At 44.7% G+C, this 21295-nt stretch overlaps 1 protein-coding gene across 2 annotated transcripts in view; it reads left to right on the top strand.

Moving 5' to 3' along the window:
- LOC126298774 (1-acyl-sn-glycerol-3-phosphate acyltransferase alpha-like) overlaps positions 1 to 21295 on the top strand; it is a 588589-nt gene that overhangs the window by 96596 nt on the left and 470698 nt on the right. The window lies entirely within an intron of this gene.

Below are 21295 nucleotides of genomic sequence, written 5' to 3'. Positions count from 1 at the left end.
CCATGTCCAAGCTGACTTTAGGAAACCAAACTAAGAACACGTTTGGCGACTCTGTCTCTGTGTGGCTGCTTGAATATTCGCACGCTGCGGCCTGATTGGCTAACTTCGACACTAATTAACTCGAAAATGGTAACACGTATTGATTTTTTTCCTTAACAATTATCTCTCAGCACAAGCTACCCTGCAACAGCCTTACAAGCTTCCCAGATTGTTTCCGACCACCCTGCATACCACACGCAAGTATTTACAACTCGCACAATGTGTAACACAGTTAAAGGATTACTTTTTCGGAACCCCGTAATTATCTTCCATTGCGATGTGTAAGTTTGAAATTTTGCTCAAAGGCCTCCACCAACGTCCTCTTATAACAGTGCAATAGCGTAGCGTCCTGCGGCGTCTCCCTCGGGCTCTGCGACGCTTCATACAGCAAAGTGTCGATACATGCGAGACAACAAAATAAAAAAAAAACTTTTTTAATGTAACACGTTTTTAAAACGAAATAAAAATGTAAAATAACTTATCGTAGCCTATAAAGATTCCTAACTGCATACGTAAGTGATGCATGAATTGTTCACTTCCCTATTACTGCATGTGTCCAACGTTTTTCGTTTTAAATTCCACCAGTATTTTTATAGCTATTAAAATTTCATTAGCACAAATTTTCGGGACATTTGTTTGGAGTTATAAATCTGTATGTGACTAGGAAAAATTATTTTATACTTTTTAGTATGATTTAAAAAAAACGTGTTATATTTAAAAATATGTTACGTAAGTAATTATTTTCTGCTTTTTAGTCTTGTGTGTGTCAAATTTTGCCATCGATTTCCGACTTTTTGATGAGATTACAACAGAGAAATGTGGTAAATCAAATGGCTCTGAGCACTATGGGATTTAACATCTGAGGTCATCAGTCCCCTAGAACTTAGAACTACTTAAACCTAACTAACCTAAAGACATCACACACATCCATGCCCGAGGCAGGATTCGAACCTGCGACCGTAGCGGTCGCGCAGTTCCAGACTGAAGCGCCTAGAACCGCTCGGCCACCCCGGAATGTGGTAAATTTCAGGATTATTTCAGTTTATCTTCACCTGAGTCAACAAATTTATTGCTTCGCCCTACGACGAAAAGATCTCGAAGGTAAAAATGAGAGAGAACTAAGCTCACAAGTGGAACAGGAAAAGAAGAAACAGCAGTGGTACACCAATTACCCTTCACCACACACGAGACACGAAAGCGGGTTAATATTGCACTGTCATCAACTTCTGAGCTAATATGAATGTTGCAAGTCTCTAACTCATCGGGAAATGATAGTGGTAAACAAAGTATCCACCCACCTACACCAGAGAAAAAAAGGAGTGAATAGCGCATTGTCATTCAGTTCTGAGCTATGTTGAAAATTTTAAATCTCTGTCTCATCGGGAAGTTATTTTAAAACCAACTGCAAAATTTATACCGAAGACACAGAGAAGAAAGCGACCGAATAAAAACGAGTAAAAAATGGCGACACCTCAGAAGTTCATTAGAGGTTTAAGGTGGGTTAATGATGTTGCATTGGCACTAAATTTCACCACAATTCTGCCCAGTGCCATCGTGGACGTGTCACCTGATGGAAAAATCGTTGGCGCGCGGGATTAGCCGAGCGGTCTTAGGCGCTGCAGCCATGGACTGTGCGCCTGGTCGCGGCAGAGGTTCGAGTCCTCCCTCGGGAATGGGTGTCTGTGTTTGTCTTTAGGATAATATAGGTTAAGTAGTGTCTAAGCTTAGGGACTGATGACCTTAGCAGTTAAGTCCCATAAGATTTCACACACATTTGAACATTTGCTGAAAAATCGTCACAACCCCTCGTACACCCATTCTGTTGGTGCCTTGTCGGGTAGTCACACGGTCTGAGGCACCTTGCCATGGATCGAGTAGCTCCCCCCATCGGAGGTTCGAGTCCTCCCTCGGCCATGGGTGTGTTTCTGTTAGATTAAGTAGTGTGTAAGCCTAGGGACCGATGACCTCAGCAGTTTGGTTTCATAGGAACTTACCACAGATTGCCAGTTTCCTTCTGTCGGCGCCTCTGCGATGGAAATCAGAATCGCTATACCCAGGGTAAAAATCAATCGGTTTTCTTATGGGAGGCCGAGGAAAACATTTCAGGCATTCCGATGCTTACAATCGACACGAAAACCCCTCAGGAGATGGCATGTAAGGCGTCACTGAAACCATCCCTTTCCTTGTGGTATTGATTCCCATACCTTTCGCGGTCGAAAATGACAGTTCGTGATGCTGTGAGCAACAGGATGACGTTCTTGAAAACTGCTGACACCCCCCGCTCCTCCTCCCGGACGATCCAACCCTACTCTAAGGACCTTGTTGAGTTGCAGCACCACTGAACGCGATCTGACCTGTTTGGAGTGTAGTACGATCACAATTTAGGCTCTGGTACACAGGATGGAAACACTAGGGATCGTTCAAAACCATTCGACAAAATTTGAGCATGATACGAAGCAGCAAAGGGTGAATGTTCTTTCTCATCCCTCCTGCTACCCGTCTCATGTCGCGTGATCACGGGAGCGGGGAAGGGGAGGGACAACACATGGACATGTGCTTGAATAAAATGGGAAATTGGAAAGAGTCCCTCTAAGATCCCTCCAGTTTGGCAACACCCTCGGTGCCACTCACTCACCTTTGTTGAGCACGTTAAAAACATGACTGTCAGTGACTTCGACAACAGTTCTGTTTATAAATGTGTGTGACCCAAATATTAATTTTTTCAGTAGATTCGGATAGGTTTTGTTTGTAAAAGTCTAATTCCTCTCTCTCAAACGCCACGCTATGGGGAGAGAGGGAGAGTTTTAGTTTTAATGAATCAAAATTTACGAAGTAAATAAGTATTTTTTATTTATACGTAACCATTTTCCACGCAAAAATGAGAACACGGATTTTCCTGAATTTCAGCGCCAACTAGCAAGAATCAAAAACAAATGTTTAAGACAAAATGTACGTAGTTCTTATGTAGAATCTGATTCTACAATAAAAATGGGGGTTCCTATTTGAAATTTTAAAGTTGGCTCCCTCCCCACCCGCAGGGGGATGGGGTGGCGGGCTAATTTTAGCACCAGCAGATGTCCCTCTAGAAAATAATCAACTTTGGATTCTACATATGTTTTCGTGTGAAGCATATTTTTCGAGTTATTCTGGTTTGTCAACTTAAAATTTACACGCTGAATACTGGGTGAACATTAATAAAACCGACAAACTGCACGGGCCGGTTCATGACTGGAATTGAAGTAAAAAAGGTCCTATGAATATGTGTCCAGTAAAGGACGGTGTGTTTAATGAAAAACAAATTGTCCCTGAACACAGTACAGAGGTGCACGTCACAACATACGTTCAAAGTGGGCTGCATGGAATGCATTGCACGCGTTCACACCTTGCATCATGGATTGCTGATGACAGAAATCCCATAACTGTGATAGTCTGGTGCAAAAACCATCGACAAAATCCATCCCATAGAGGGAAATCCGCTGATGATAATCCTTGCACTTATTGCAGGTGACAGTGGATGTGGCGGCTCTCACGCAGAATACACATAATCGTTCTTTGGCTTACACCATGTTGGTGGGCCACGTTCCTGGAACTTGTACTATGGTTCGTCTCTATATCCTGTAGAATCTGTTCCTCCAGATCTGGTGTATGCACAGTCTGCCGCATCCCTGCAGGTTCGCCTGTCTGGAAGGACCCCTGATCACTAAATCGCCTAAAAATGCCTTGAAATTTTGTGTGATGCGGTTGGTGTCTGTGAGGGTACTTGTTTTGGTATAGCCGTGCTGCCTCTCGACCATCTGCATCTGCTAGGCTGCACACAAACACCATCTCGGCTTGTTTCCTGCATGAATACCAGACCATTCAGCTGCTTACAGTACGCTGCGTCAATCACAGAGCCTGTAGTACGCAACTAACACATGGCATGTGGTCAGAGGAACGTTCATTTGTCAACGCCAACTACCGTGGCAACGATGCCACATGTTCGTAGGACCTTTTTTCCTTCAATTGCAGTCAGGAATCCGTTCCTGCAGTTTGTCGGTTTTATTAATGTTCACCCTGTATACATAATTAAGTTTTCACGGAACCGTCAGTGTGTGAGCCGGCCGATGTGGCCGAGCGGTTCTTGATGCTACAATATGGAACCGCGCGACCGCTACGGTCGCAGGTTCGAATCCTGCCTCGGGCATGGATGTGTGTGATGTCCTTAGGTTAGTTAGGTTTAAGTAGTTCTAAGTTCTAGGGGTCTGATGACCTCAGATGTTAAGTCCCATAGTGCTCAGAGCCATTTGAACCATTTTTTTGAACCGTCAGTGTGTGAGTCCTCCTCGCACTTGGCCAATCTTTTTGTGGTCTTTTCGTTTTACGTCGCTTGCGACGCATATTTCTTTTTTTTTACGATATTTTACATCGCTGTCCTCAGTCTGTTGCAGACTTACAGAACATATTCTATGCCCACGCACTATGACTTTGGAGAGCAAAAATCTTCTCTCTCTCTCTCTCTCTCTCTCTCTCTCTCTCTCTCTCTCTCTCTCTCTGTCGTGTGTGTGTGGATTCCGTAAACAGAGATCTTGCTTAACTCAGCTTGCCCTGCTCGTCCATGAGTATCGTACCAGATTTATGACTGGATTCAGCACTTTAAGAGACAGAACTGGGCAAGGTACTCTTAACGGGAGGAAACTGACAGATGTAAAGAGTCATAATAGGGATTGATGACGCCGCCGTTACTGTTTACAATATACATGGTGGACTATTTTAATCCACAACGGGGAAATGTGTTACAGGAAAATGTTCCAGATGAATGGCAATAGGTTAAGCATTGCTGCTAATCGCCGTGACCTAAAACGTGATTTTCAGGGTGATTTGGAAGGTAAAGTGATTTTTTAAAATGGGAACCCTAATATTTGATTTAAGATTTTCAAACATTGAATCAAATACTAGGGTTCCCAATTTAAAAGTCACTTTACCCTCCAAATCACCTTGAAAATCACGTTCAAGGTCACTTCCATTAGTAGCAATCCGTGACCCTCTTTGCCATCTGCAAATTTTATCTAAGACATTTTGCTGTATCTCATTTCCATACCGAGTTATTCCTCATCACGGATTAAAATGCCCCATCCAGTATATAAATGATCTAGTCGGTAACGTCGGAAACTCTATGAGGCTTTTTACATACGACACTGCTGTCTACAGGAAGGCTGTATACCCAAAATGCGTGCTGAAAAGTAAGGAGACCTATAGAGGATCGACGACTGGTGCAGGAATTTGTAGAGGGCTCTGAATGTAAACAAATGTGACGTATTGGCCATAAATACACGAAAAGATTCACTGTTATTCGATTACACACATCGCGATAGCTCACTGGAAACAGGCAAGTACCGTAAAATACCTGGGAACAACCATACGGAGTGATGTGAAGTGGAATGGCCACATAAAACAAGTACCAGGAAAGGCAGATGCTAGACTGAGATTCATTGGCACAAACCTAAGGAAATTTAGTTCACCCACAGAAGAAGTGATATGCTAACCACTTGTTCGACCGATTCCTGATTATTGTTATTCAGTATGGGACCCTTACGAAGCAGTATAAACAGAAACAGTAGAGGAGATATAACAAAGAGCGGAGTTCTGCCGCGGGATCCTTTAGCAGGCGCGAGAATGTTACGGAGATAATCGACAAACTCTAGTGGTAGTCGCTAAAAGAGAATTGTATTTCGCGGGGAGGTTACTGTTGAAATTCCGAGAGAGTACATTCAGGAATGAGTTGGATAACATGTTACTTCCTCCAACATACATCTCGAAAACGATCACGACGTGACATAAGATAAATTAGAGCTCACACGGAACTTAGCGGACAGTCATTCTTCCCATGAGCGATATGTGACTGGTACAGGAAAGAGGGAAGAGCTGGTACCAAAAGTACGTGGGCCACACCCCGTAAGGTAGATTGCGGAATATACACGGCCCAGTCACATTAAGGTGACTACCTTCCTTGTTCGACGTCAACGTGCAGTAAGCACTCACAAACGGCAGGTGGCAGCACTGACAGTGGAGAGTATATAAAAGGTGTCGGGGAGAAGTGGAAAACTGCAGTCGTTGCCGTAATGCGGAAACGGAGCATTTTTATGACGTCCAAAAGGGCATGATGGTTCAAATGGCTTTAGCACTATGGGAATTAACAGCTGAGGTCATCAGCCCCTAAAACTTAGAACTACTTAAACCTAACTAACCTAAGGACATCACACTTTATCATGCTCGAAGCAGGATTCGAACCACCGACCGTAGCAGTCGCGCGGTTCCGGACTGAAGCGCCTACAACCACTCGGCCACCGCGGCCGGCAAAAGGGCATGATAATTGGCTTTCGGGCCGAGGGTGGAAGTATTTCCGTAACGACAAAGTTTGTAAACTGCTCGCGTGCCACAGTGGTTAAAGTATACCGTGCATGACAAAATGGCCCTATCCAAAACCGGCGCCGAGGCAACTGTGATTAACTTCAAGCCATAGATGACGGGGGAGGACTACGGCTGTGGAAATGTGAAAGGACGAATAGACGTGCAACTTCTGAGCAACTGCCCGCCCAGATGAACCAACGACTGATTAGCGAACGTTGCTGCTCATGGGCCTCTGCACCAGGCGCCTGGTTTATGCACCGATGTTGACTGCTGTTCATCGCCGATAAAGGCTGGAATTTGCATGCCAGTATCGCAACTGGAACTCCATTGAATGGCGACAGATGAATCACGTTTTGCGCTCCATCAGACAGAAGAACATTGGCGTGTACGGCCTGAAACGTCTGAAAGCAAATACCTTGCGCCAACTGTCGAAAGGAACCAGGTCGAAGGCATCCCCTGGGTCAAATCGTTATTCTGAAACGCATAGTGGATCACCACAAGTAAGCATCTATCCGTGGGGACCATGTCCGTCCATAGATGCAGTTTGGTTTCGTCGGCACGTAGGCATCTACCCTCAGGGCAATGAACGTGTAACGCACCTTGCAGTGTACGTGCGTGGCTCTAAAAGCTGTAGGATGAGTTACCGTGCCCCCCAAGCCACCAAACACCTCGGATTTAAGACCAAGCGAGAATATATGGGGTCACCTCGATCGGGCTGTTCGCGCAGCTGGCCATGGCACTTGTGTGGGCATGGCTGCACATCACTGTCCATACCTTCCAGAACCTCACTGACTCTCTTCTTGCACATCTTACAACAGTCTGCGCTGCAAAAGGTTGCTGTTCTCGTTTTTAACAGGTGATCACCTTAATGTGACTGGACAGTGTAGATACAGATGTTGTGCTAGTTTTCTGCAACTGATTTCCAAATTTAACTATACAAATGGTACCAAAGTATATCACGAACAAAATATCACCACTCCTTACACGTCCTCAAACGACTTTCTTTGCTCCCTGATGTGCAGTTCTAGTGGCCAGCATTGCATCTTTGACTCCATTCGTTTTCGGATCAAAGATGGAAATTTGCATATTCACAGTAATACACTACTGGCCATTAAAATTGCTACACCACGAAGATGACGTGCTACAGACGCGAAATTTAACCGACAGGAACAAGATGCTGTGGTATGCAAATGATTAGCTTTTCAGAGCATTCACACAAGGGTGGCGCCGGTGGCGACACCTACAACGTGCTGACACGTTCTCATACACAAACAGCAGTTGACCGGCGTTGCCTGGTGAAACGTTGTGATGCCACGTGTAAGGAGGAGAAATGCGTACCATCACGTTTCCGACTTTGATAAAGGTGGGATAGTAGCCTATAGCGATTGCGGTTTATCGTATCGCGACATTGCAGCTCCTGTTGGTCGAGATCCAATAACTGTTAGCAGAATATGGAATCGATGGGTTCAGGAGGGTAATACGGAACGCCGTGCTGAATCCCAACGGCCTCGTATCACTATCAGACGAGATGACAGGCATCTTATCCGCATGGCTGTAACGGATTGTGCACCTACGTCCCTGAGTCAACAGATGGGGACGTTTGCAAGACAACAACCATCTGCACGAACAGTTCGACGACGTTTGTAGCAGCATGGACTATCAGCTCGGAGACCGTGGCTGCGGTTAGCCTTGACGCTGCATCACAGACAGGAACGCCTGCGATGGTGTACTCAACGACGAACCTGGGTGCACGAAAGGTTAAACGACATTTTTTTCGTATGAATCCATGTTCTGTTAACAGCATCATGATGGTCGCATCCGTGTTTGGCAACATCGCGGTGAACGCACATTGGAAGCGTGTATTCGTCATCGCCATACTGGCGTATCACCTGGCGTGATGGTATGGGGTACCATTGGCTACACGTCTCGGTCACCTCTTGTCCGCATTGACGGCCCTTTGAACAGTGGACGTTACGTCTCAGATGTGTCACGACCCGTGGCTCTACCCTCATTCGATCCCTGCGAAACCCTACATTTCAGCAGGATAATGCACGACCGCATGTTGCAGATCCTGTACGGGCCTTGCTGAATACAGAAAATGTTCGACTGCTGCCCTGGCCGGCATATTTTCCAGATCTCTCACCAATTGAAAACGTCTGGTCAATGGTGGCCGAGCTACTGGCTCATCACAATACGCCAGTCACTACTCTTGATGAACTGTGGTATCGTGTTGAAGCTGCATGGGCAACTGTACCTGTATACGCCATCCAAGCTCTGTTTGACTCAATGCCCAGGCGTACCAAGACCGTTATTACGGCCAGAGGTGGTAGTTCTGGGTACTGATTTCTCAGGATCTACGCACCCAAACTGCGTGAAAATGTAATCACATGTCAGTTCTAGTATAATATTTTTGTCCAATGAATACCCGTTTAGCATCTGCATTTCTTCTTGGTGTATCAATTTTAATGGTCAGTAGTGTATGTAGTATAATGGATGCCTCCTTTATAACCCAGCAGTTCCATTACCCCTAATAGAACCGCTGCAAGTATGTCAAACATTGGCTTTTGTTTTATAGTTCCTACTTATTTTAACAAATAATGCGGCGTAATGCCCGAAAGAATTTTGATGAAATTGGCATTGGCCGCGGAACCTTAGGCAAGCAGTTCTGTGTTTGTTACAGATGGTGACCTTTTAGACGCACATGTGGTCGATAAAGGAGTGTGTAACCTGTGATGCATGCGTCTTCAAGTTTTCCTTCTATCGATTGAAGCGCTTAAATATTTCAGAGAGTCACGCAAGGAACAGTTTCTGCGGTCGATGGCGATTTCGCTACCTGGGACGGGAATATTGTGTTCGGCCGTGATTACGATGGGCCGTGGGTGTTTAGCCATTCTGCTACTTCTATAGAGCAGTCCTTGACCATAAATTAAGTGAATAGCAGGTTCTCGCATCTGCTGACTGTCAGCTGAATAGATGGTGGCTTTCCTTTTGGCTTGTCTTCCTAGATGTTTGAAGCGTTCATGGCCCTCCACGTTACCGAGAGTAGTTAAGCTATTTTAGTGAGACGCAATATTGTGAGCAGTGACTCTTACTCACAGCAAGGCACTTCTAGCCTGGGAATACACGTAATATTGCCTTATAAGCGAACACCATATTTCCCCGTTTCCCACTACTGGATTTGAGGCCGCAGTAACAGATACATCTAATCACCTTATAAGGAAACTTGTTTTTTCCTGGCTTCTGGCTGGCTGGGTACCAAGTAATAAAGCCCCTATTAAACTGGAGAAACACAAAGAACATACTACGAGTCTGGAAGTTATAAGCTGATAACGTCTTAGGCGTTGTCGAGTATATGGTCACAATGCAGATTTGTACATCTGAGTACTCATGTTTTGTGTAACAATACTGCATTGTTATTTGTGAACCGATGAGTTACTCGTGTGAAATTGGTCGTCAAGAACATTGTGAATGGTTTTACTCACATTTCTACATCTACATCTACATGGATATTCTGCAAATCACACTGAAGTGCCTGGCAGAGGTTTCATCGAACCATCTTCACAGTAATTCTCTATTATTCCAATCTCGTACAGCACAAGGAAAAAATGAACACCCATATCTTTCCGTCCGAGCTCTGACTTCCCTTATTTTATGGTGACGATCGTTTCTCCATATGTAGGGCGGCATCAACGAAATATTTTTGCATTCGGAGGCGAAAGCTGGTCATTAGCAATAAAGCCTTTTGCAAAAGTGACTGTTTTGTTTCTTTTTGGAAGTTGTTATTAACTTAATTGTTTTACGTGATGGGCTGTGTCCAACAACAAAATGAATAAAAAACTGAAATGAAAGTTCCAAATCATATTTTATGAAAATATGATTGCGCCAAAACGTATTTTGTTCAGTGAATTGGTTTAAAATGTATTAAGTGCAACTTAAAAATTAAGATGGTGGCTTCGTGCATCGGGAAATGATTTCAGTCACGACTAATTCTAGAGCATAATCTAAATACCTAGGTTCTACCGTTAAAAATTTTGACATATTTCATTAGGTCACAGAGCGAAACGTTTTTCTTGCTTCCTGTAAAATTACAGTCTGTGTATTTAGTACGATTTGAAATGATGCTCGTGAAGTATATGCTTGTTTTTTAGCAAATACTGCAGTGAATGTGGGTACTGCAGTTAAATGTGAAAGACAGAAAGATTCTGATAAGCAATTTGTCACATAGCAAATTCTGTTTTGCCGAATCAGCTGCAACAAAGAAATCGGGTATCGCAGAACTGCAATTAGCGACAGGCTACTAAATGTAACGACCGTTGCACCGATTATGTCCTGACGTGGTCGAATGTTCACGTCTTACTGTCGTGAGCATCTACGGAAAGATGATGATGATATTTGGTTTCTAGGGCCCATACGAATTCCCAATCTTTTCTCAGTCCAATCTCGCCGCTTTCATGAATGATGATGAAATGATGGGGACAACACAAACACCCAGTCATCTCGAGGCAGGTGAAAATCCCTGACCCCGCCGGGAATAGAACCCGGGACCCCGTGCTCGGGAACTGAGAATGCGACCGCGAGACCACGAGCTCCGGACTCTACGGAAAGAGGTAGGACAGTGAAATTACCAGTAGGTGCTAAATCGTTGGACGTCCATGATTCTGCACAGAACGTGAAGTTCGGAGGCTTGTCTGCTCTGTAAAATACGATAGATGGTGGTCTGTGGCATCTCTGGCGAAAGAACACAACGCTGGTGCACGCACAGGTGTCTTGGAGCACACCGTTGATGGTACACTTTTGAACATGTAGTTCCCGCAGCAGACCACGTGTTCACATGTTGTCCCAGTGACATCAGTGATTACGGGACCATCCGGATTCGAACGTCGATCAGTGGAAACGTGTTGGATCTTCGGGTGAATCACATTTTTGTTACATTAGGTCAATGGTCATCTCCACAAACGCCGTCGTCCAAGTGAACGGCGGCCAGAAAGGTGCAGAGCGCCACGGACGCAGGCTGGTGCAAGCAATATCATGCTATGGGAGACGTTCTCCTGCGCTTTCATGGCAGTAATCGAAGACAAGCTGACTGTTGCAAACCACCTGCATCCGTTCATGCTTGATATCTTCCCCGACGGCGATGTCATCTTTCAGTATTATTGTCCGTGTCTCGGAGCCAGAACCGTGCTACAGTGGCTTGAGAAGCATCATAGTGAAGTCTCGGTGATGTCTCGGCGACCATATTCGCCTGGTGTAAACCCTATGCAACCCATCTGGGTCGCTATCGGGCAACATCACTGCGTACGCAAATCAGCGGCTCTTTATTTACGTGAATTACGCGACCTGTGCGTAGACATCTAATGCCACATACCTCCACAAACCTATAAAAAAACTGTCGGATCCCTGATACGCAGAAGCAGTGATTTATTCCGCTACAGAGACGGACAAACAAGATATTCAGCAGGTGGTTACAATGATTTAGCTTATCAGTGTATATTACTTTCTGCTGCTAATCTCGAAAAGATGAAAGATACGAATTCAACGGCGTTGCACCCTTCAAAATCCGATTGGTAGTTTCTGAAACTGTGTAGAACATAGGAGTTATTTGTTCTGAACGTGAATCCGATATTATGTTACACAGCAGTTCGTGCTGTTATACGGAATTGTCGTGACATGCTTAAGGGGCGTTCCAAAACTGATACTAATCACGCTTAACTACATGTGGTATGACCTACATACCAACTCGAATGCAAAAGAGGTGGCCTGTAAGGATGATTCGCCTGCTAGCTATGGTATCTGTTCGGCTCTTGTTTCTCCCTTGTAAAAAAGGTGTCCTTCAAAAATTGAATAGATTTTTAAAACAAGGAATATGGAAAAAAGGTTTTTAAAGAATAACTTCGTGCCATGAATTTAATGACTTACATTGCAAAATGACATCGACAACAGCAACAATCAGGAAATCGTAAGAGAATCTGGTTGCAAGCATACCTTTAAAATTTCATTTATGCCATCAAGTGTTCCAAATGCCACCGTCCATTGCAATACTCGCTTGTAGTTGCTGGAGCAAGGACTCCTGGACAGAGAGAAGAGATTTCTTCGATACGATTGGACATGTTTCAATAATGCTCTTGGGTCGTCGGAACGTGCTGCAGAATTCAGCTCTGAGTTTATCCCAGGCATAAAGTCCAGTGGCGTCAAAGCGGCCAAGTGAGCAGGCCAACCGATAACGCCTTCACGTCCCATACAGCGACTTTGAAAGGGCTGCTTGGGCGCTTTCCTAGCCAAAAGTGAGTGGTAAGCCCGGACCCCTTGATATTAATCTCACACACATCGACGTATTTCGAGCGCTACTTCCTCTAGCAAAGCCGGTAGAACTTCAGTAAGAAACTGTGCGCGTCTTTTACCCATTAATGAAGAAGCACCCAATCATGTAGTCTCTAATAATCCAGGACTAAACTTTCAACTCCACTGGTTCTGATTTCCGACCTATCTCTGCTGGTGTGGATTCTCAGCCTGTCTTTACACTGGACCGAATGAAAACGAACACAAGCTAATACGCATACGCATACAATGCGCCAGTGTTCACTGCCGTTCTCTTGTGTCTGTGAAGACCATTTTTTTAGAGGAAACGGAAGAGAACGCGAAATAACAAACATAGCCTACGAACGCTGTGGTCTGATTTTTTGGCTCCATTAAGCGGCGCACGACACGGGATACAACAATCTTTAGTTAGAGCCACGATACAATACTTTGACATTCATTGAGGATTATTTTATACTGCGAGCGCACTGTTTTTGACAGAGCAAGCCAAATGGCCTAGGAAAGAAAGAGTTTAGGTATCTCGATTTGTACGTAAACGTGAATAGTGACAGCCCGCATCTCGTGGTCGTGCGGTAGCGTTCTCAGTTCCCACGCACGGGTTCCCGGGTTCGATTCCCGGCGGGGTCAGGGGTTTTCTCTTCCTCGTGATGGCTGGGTGTTGTGTGCTGTCCTTAGGTTAGTTAGGTTTAAGTAGTTCTAAGCTCTAGGGGACTGATGGCCACAGATGTTAAGTCCCATAGTGCTCAGAGCCATTTGAACTTTTTTTTTTTTTTTTTTTTAAAGTGACAGTAGTGCACTTAACACTGAACTTCAGTTCCAGATTTCCTTAGCATTAGGTCAAAACTTTGCTCGTATGTTGGTTGGCGCTTTTCGATGGATTCTCGTCACAGCTGACGAGGAAATTTAAAAGCGGAGCACTAATTACCGACGAACAACTTAACCTGAGGAAAGGTCAGCATTTACACTAGAGCTATTAGCAACCGAAAATACTTTCGTAAGTAGTTGTGTCGCATTTCGTTGGATGCCATGTAACTGATGTCTGCAGTGACATATACACTGAAGAACCAGACGTGCCGCAACACGACGTAGCATCCACTCGACTAATGTCTGAAGTAGTGCTGGAGGGAACTGAACGCGCCGGCCGGAATGGCCAAGCGGTTCTAGGCGCTACAGTCTGGAACCGCGCAACCGCTACGGTCGCAGGACCGAATCCTGCCTCGGGCATGAATGTGTGTGATGTCCTTAGGTTAGTTAGGTTTAAGTAGTTCTAAGTTCTAGGGGACTGATGACCTCAGCAGTCAAGTCCAATAGTCCTCAGAGCCATTTGCACCATTTCTGAGAAAAAATTTCCATCCATAATTTAAAGTCAACTACTAGCCCTCTCCAGAATTCTGGTGTTTACAAGATTTCATGTAATACTTCCGGTGCCTATTATATTGCTCAAACAGGACGTGCCTTTTCAATTCGCTTTAAAGCACAATTTCTAAGGAAAAACATGGTCACAGTTATACATCGCAGAACACGTAAAATGGTAATCAAAATGAACAACGCCAACTACATAAATGCAATTTAGAAACATATAAGAAATCTTCATTGCATTTCAGCTGCCAGGTGAAATGTAGCACGATTCTGGTCAATAATTTTGAGCCATAAGCCATGAAGCAACCTTCTAATATCGGAATCTTTGGATATGTACTTTAACTATGAGAACAATAATGAATCATACTTTTTACTCTTTTTACTGTTATCCAGAGCCGGCCGCTGCGGCCGAGCGGTTCTAGGCGCTTCAGTTCGGAACCGCGCGACTAATACGGTCGCAGGTTCGAATCCTGCCTCGGGCATGGATGTGTGTGATATCCTTAGGCTAGATAGGTTTAAGTAGTTCTAAGTTCTAGGGGACTGATGACCTCAGAAGTTAAGTCCCATTGGAACCATTTTTGAACTGAAAGTCATGAAACCTGCAGGGCTGTCCCCAAATCCGTAAGAGTACAAAGGAGTGGAGATTTCTTCTGAATCGCACGTTGCGAGGCATCCCAGATATGCTCAATAGTGTTCATGTCTTGGGAGTTTGCCTGCCGGTTAGCCGTGCGGTCTAACGCAGTGATTTCCGGGCAGGAAGTCGTGCGCGTCCCCGGCACCAATCCGCCTCGGCGAATGCGGGCTGGTTCCCCTTATTCCGCCTCAGTTACACTATGTCGGCGATAGCCGCGCAAACACTGCCTGCACGTACGCGTACACCATAATTACTTTACCACGCAAACATTGAAGTTACACTCGTCTGCTGTGAGACGGTCCCAGGGGGATCCACTGGGGGCCGAACCGCTCAATAACCTGGGTTCGGTGTGGGGCGGTGGTGGGGTGAGTGGACTGCTGTAGCCTGTTGTACACAACTGAGGGCTACGGCGGGGACGAAGCCTCTCCGTCGTTTCTAGGTCCCCAGTTCAATATAATGCAATACTGGAGAGCTTGCTGGCCACTGGAAGTGTTTAAACACAGAAAAGTGTTCCTGGAGCCACTCTGTAGCAATTCTGGACGTTTGGGGTGTAGCATTGTTCTGCTGGAATTGCCCAAGTCCGTCGGAATGCGCAATGGGCATGAATGAATGCAGGTGATCAGACAAGATGCTTACGTGCGTGTAATCTGTCAGAGTCGTATGCAGATGATGCTGTAATTTACCGTCTAGTAAGGTCATCCGAAGACCAGTATCAGTTGCAAAGCGATTTAGAAAAGATTGCTGTATGGTGTGGCAGGTGGCAGTTGACGCTAAATAACGAAATGTGTGAGGTGATCCACATGAGTTGCAAAAGAAATCAGTTGGAATTCGATTACTCGATAAATAGCACAATTCTCAAAGCTGTCAATTCAACCAAGTACCTGGGTGTTAAAATTACGAACAACTTCAGTTGGAAAGACCACATAGATAATATTGTGGGGAAGGCGAGCAAAAGGTTGCGTTTCATTGTGCAGGACACTTAGAAGATGCAACAAGTCCACTAAAGAGACAGCTTACACTACACTCGTTCATCCTCTGTCAGAATATTGCTGCGCGGTGTGGGATCCTTACCAGGTGGGATTGACGGAGGACATCGAAAGGGTGCAAAAAAGGGCAGCTCGTTTTGTATTTTCACATAATAGGGGAGAGAGTGTGGCAGATATGATACGCGAATTGGGATGGAAGTCATTAAAGCAAAGACGTGTTTCGTCGCGGCGAGATCTATTTACGAAATTTCAGTCACCAACTTTCTCTTCCGAATGTGAAAATACTTTATTGAGCTCAACCTACATAGGTAGGAATGAGCATCAAAATAAAATAAGAGAAATCAGAGCTCGAACAGAAAGGTTTAGGTGTTCGTTTTTCCTGCGCGCTGTTCGGGAGTGGAATGGTAGAGAGATAGTATGATTTTGGTTCGATGAACCCTCTGCCAAGCACTTAAATGTGAATTGCAGAGTAGTCATGTAGATGTAGACGTATCAGTGATCCCATATCACTCGAACTGCACACACCCCACACCATTACAGAGCCTCCACCAACTTGAACTGTCCCCTGCTGACATGCAGGGTCCATAGATTCGTGAGACTGTCTCCAAACCCGTCCACGCCCATACACTCGATACAATTTGAAACGAGACTCGTCCAACGAGTCAACATGTTTCCAACCATCAATAGTCCAATGTCGGTGTTGGCAGGCCAGGAGAGTCGTAAAGCTTTGTGTCGTGCAGTCATCAAGGGAATACGAGTGGGCCTTCGGTCCCGAAAGCCCATATCGATGATGTTTCGTTGAATGGTTCACACGCTGACACTTGCTGATGGCCCAGCACTGAAATCTGTAGCAATTTGCGGAAGGGTTGCACTTCTGTCACTTTGAACGATTCTCTTCAGTCGTCGTTGGTCCCGTTCTTGCAGGGTCTTTTTCCGGCCTCAGCGATCTCGGAGATTTGATGTTTTACCGGTTTCCTGATATTCACGGTACACTCGTGAAATGGTCGTACGGGAAAATCCCCACATTATCGCTACCTCGGAGATGCTGTGTCCCATCGCTCGTGCGCCAACTATAACACTACGTTCAATCTCACTTAAATCTTGATAACCTCCCATTGTAGCACCAGTAACGGATCTAACAACTGCGCCAGACACTTGTCTAATATAGGCGCTGCCGACCCCACCGCCCTATTCCGCCTGTTTATACAGAGCGAGTCAAAAGTCCTTGGTCACCTTCATAAGTTGGAAGATTAAAGGGATAGTTGAAATGTGATGATGGGAACATAGGTTTGATGTGGGGCCGCATCATTTGGAGTGAATGCCCTTCATGGCCACCATCTTGCAATCCGTTATTTTGGATTCAAGTCATTTTTTAAAAAAATGGGATGCGGGGTATATGACACATAAAATAACACACCGCTTAAGCTCTGGAATTGAGTGGTGTAATTTGTTTTTGTCTATCTTGTACAGTTTAGAGGTTATTAATGTTCAAAGTTGGGAAATTACCTTAATACCGACAGCTACAACACATTTTCTACGTGTTGTCCATCCCGTGCGATGCACAACTGTAGTCGCCGCAACCACTCTGGCTGCACACGGAGGAGAGAGTCTCCTGCAATTTGGTCACAGGCGTGTTGTATGCGTTCCTCCAGGTGTCTAGAATCACGGATGCTCTCAGCTTACACTGTCTGCTTAAGATGTCCCCATAGGTAAAAATCAAGTCGGCGTTGAGTCGGTATCAAGGTAACTTTGAACATTAATAACGTCTAAACTGTACAAGATAGACAAAAACAAATTACACCACTCAATTCCAGAGCTCAAGCGAGTGTTATTTGATGTGTCATACACCCCCTCCCCCTTCCCATTAAAAAAATGACTTTGATCCAAAATGGCGGATTTAAAGATGGCGGCCACATTCACTCCAAAAGTTGTGGCCCCACATCAAACCTATGTTCCCATCATCACATTTCAATTTTCCCTTTAATCTACCAACTTATGAAGGTGTCCAAGGACTTTTGACTCGCCCTGTGTATCTTTGCATTTGAATACGCATGCCTATATCAGTTTCTTTGGCGCTTCAGTGTACGAAGCAATTCAAGGATTTTATTAAAATACGTGTCAGAAATATAATTTCAATAAAATATTTATTACAGATATGTATTACAGATAAAATATGTATTACAGATATTACAGATAACATGAACGTAAGCTATTAGTACGACCAGGTCTTTCGTATGCTTTTAATGTTAATCTTCATACTAGATACTTGTTTTCTTTGCGCTTGTTACTTTTACGGACGTTTTTGTGCTTTTCTTTTTTACGAGGGGCATTCATTAGGTATGCAATTTTTTCTTCTGAAAGCAGATTGGTTTTGTTCAGGATTATTGACACCATATTATTCCCCCTTTTTGGCTGCAAAACCCTATTTTTCAACGTAATTTCCGTTCAATGCGACAGCCTTACGCCACGGGAACGCCCGTATCCCAGCATTGAACTGGTCGAATTTGGAATCAACGTCTTGCTACATCAATAACCTCCCCATCATCCACGTACTGCTTCCCTCGGAGTGCATCCTTCACTGCTCCAAACACTTGGGAGTCGGAAAGTGCGAGTTTCGGGCTGTAGGGTGGAGGAGGAAGAACGGAGTAACGAAGTTTTGTGAGTTTTATGAAGTTTTGTGGGCTCCTCTCGGGTGCGCAAACTTTGGTGAGTCCCAGAAGACAGTCGCCATGACTTTACCGGATGAGGCTGCTGCTCTGAAGTTTTTCTTCGGAGGAGAGGTGGTGTGGCACCACTCTATGGATTGCCGTTTTGTTTCCGTTTCGAAATGATGAACCCTTTTCATCGCATGTGACGATTTTCGACAAATAATTGTCACGTGCAGCCTCACAACGGGCAAGCAATTACGCTCGGTGCTCTTTCGTTGCTCTTTATGGTCCTCTCTTTGACGGCGAGGAATCCTTCGCACACACACTTTTGAGAACGCTAACTGGTAAACGAGTGTGCCAGCACTACCGACAGAGACGTCTAGTTGTGCAGCGAGGTGTCTGATTGTGATACGTCGGTCACCTCGAATGAGAGTGTTCGCACGTACAGGAGTCATCGCTGTATGTGGCAGACGGGCACGCGGGAACTGGTGGTTTGTGTGGCCTTGTTGCGATGGTGGGAGACGCCACGCCCAGCGACTCACCGTGCTTTTGTTCACTGCCAGGTCTCCGTAAACATTCTGCAAGTGCCTGTAAATATCTGCGATGCTCCGGTTTTCCGCCAAAGATACTCAATGACGGCTCTCTGTTTGGAATGCACCTCCGTTACAGACACCGTTTTGAAGGCTATGCACAGCGCCGCCATCTATCGGAACTCGAGGCCCACAAAAAAGACAGGGCTTGGCGCCTAAGTCATAGCACGTGACACTGCAGGTGTTAACGAATGCCAGCAGCCGTCTCCGGTGGCGAGCGAGTAGCTATTTCAGCCGAGTTTAATAAAGCTTGACTGCGTGCGTAAGTGCTTACAAGCTCTCGATAGCACCCGACGAAGTTGAGACCTTTGAGTGGGTACCTTTTCAATTACATGTTGCTTTCCCTTGAGCTCTGCACGGAGCCGATCGTTCGCCAAGTGTGCCGGACAAGCTGGCTACTGTGACGTCACACCTTCATTAAAGGGCTCATATTTCTCGTGCGCTCCGTCAGAACTTCATGTAACTATAGGGGCTGAAGTGGAATTATTCCACGATGTCCCACAACGCATTTTTTCAACCAAAACTAGTCGGGAATGAATGTGTTGCATTACTTACTTAACGCCCTTCGTAATAAAGAGAATTGCAAATATTGTTCTTAATCACTCCGCCCCTTCTTGCTCCAACCATTTAATGAGTTTATCGTCTTTCTTACGTCCACAGTAATACCACTGACGGCTTCGGCAATTTTCTATCGATCATGTTTCTTCTCCTTCGGCGTTTCCGCCGTGGAGCTCTTGGATCACAGAAGCACGGATGATATCTGTATGCATCTATCAGCAACATTACATTCTCTCCGGATAACTACATCGCACGCAAATCATGTCAACAATAAAAAAGTGAGAAAAGAAAGCGGTCAAAAGTTCTCTGTCCTGTTAGTGCCAAAGCGAAGAGAAAGCGAAATTCCTTTTACTGTTTGTTAAAAGACCGGCAACCAGCGGAAAACGAACGAACACAAGCGAATACAAACTGAACGCGACCGAATGCCGTTTTGCTGACGCGTGCCTAACATTTACAGCAAAAAGACTTCTCGTTCCTTGTCGCTAGTTTGCTTGTGTTCACTTCCGCGTATAGTAGACTTCAGCGGCCCAATATGCATATTTTTTACATATATCTTTCACTGATTTCTAAAGGCAGCTTCATCGGTAGAGAAAATTCTTTTATGAAAGTAGCTACTGTCCCGATGTCACAGGAGACCGGAGCAACAGATTTCCATGCGTGTAGCGAAATAACGTAGGTCAATCTGCTGACGAAGTAACACATGGTACGGACAGAAACTGTGTGCGCACAAAATTCGTACAACGCTTGGCTGACGTACTCCAGAGATACTCAAACTTGCTCTGGAGCCAAGTGGATTTTGAACGACAGCTGACAAATCATATATTTCGTCCGCTCCTCTCGTTTCACAGTTGCTCTTTACCCTCCGAGAAGTTTTGCAGCACCATTCCAATAACAATTTTTTGCAAATTCGCTGAATTGTTATTTCATGTTGCTCATCGTCTCTCGGGACATCTTTCGTGTGCAACCCGACTCTTCTCTTCTCGTTCCTTCTGCAGTCTCTGTGAGTAGCAGCGTATATAGTTTCTCTTGGTTTGTGAAAGAGTTTTTTTATTTTTTTCAAACTAATCGGCACTCGATACACGTGAACAACACAGGCAGAATAAAAGCTACATTTCCCCTGGGCCTCTTTTATCATCGCGACTGTGCGACAATGTCCTCCTCATCTCGTGTGACGCATTTCCCTATTGAGGAGAGAAAACTTGACTTCCACATAAGAGAAAAATCTGTTTCATGTTCAAGACAAACAAATCCAAATTTATAAGTACTTCAATTTTTCCGAAAATACTAACTGGATTTTGAAGAGTGATATTCTGTTGAATGCATCTCTTTTAGAACGATACTAGCAGCACAAATCACTAATTACTATAGGCCTAGTTACATTTGAAAAAGCGAAGTTGATGCCACTAATTAATGTAGCTATGCAAATAAAATACACATAGCTTAGTGAGAACTGTCTCAAAAACCATCTGGATGAAAACATAATTACGAGATCTTAGACAGTTCCGGGAATATATGAGTTGAACAGTATAACAGAATCACTCAGCATAATTATTAGCGAAGAAAAAAAAAATGACAAGATTTGATTTGCGTATTGGCATCTACAAATCACACCCTGGCAAGGAAAGTGACAAGTCGGAAAACGGCATCGTTAGTTTATGTCACTGGAAAATACGTGCGAAGTGCCCCATCGTGGACGAAAAAGATCATGAAAGTTATTGCAAACAGTACATACTTGAAATCTAAAGGAAGCTTGCAATATTTCAATATAAGTTTTATAGA

This window comes from Schistocerca gregaria, chromosome X (genome assembly GCF_023897955.1).
Source record: "Schistocerca gregaria isolate iqSchGreg1 chromosome X, iqSchGreg1.2, whole genome shotgun sequence".
NCBI classification, from domain to species: domain Eukaryota; kingdom Metazoa; phylum Arthropoda; class Insecta; order Orthoptera; family Acrididae; genus Schistocerca; species Schistocerca gregaria.
Note: the sequence above shows the minus strand (reverse complement) of the source record. Positions and strands in the feature narration are given on the sequence as shown.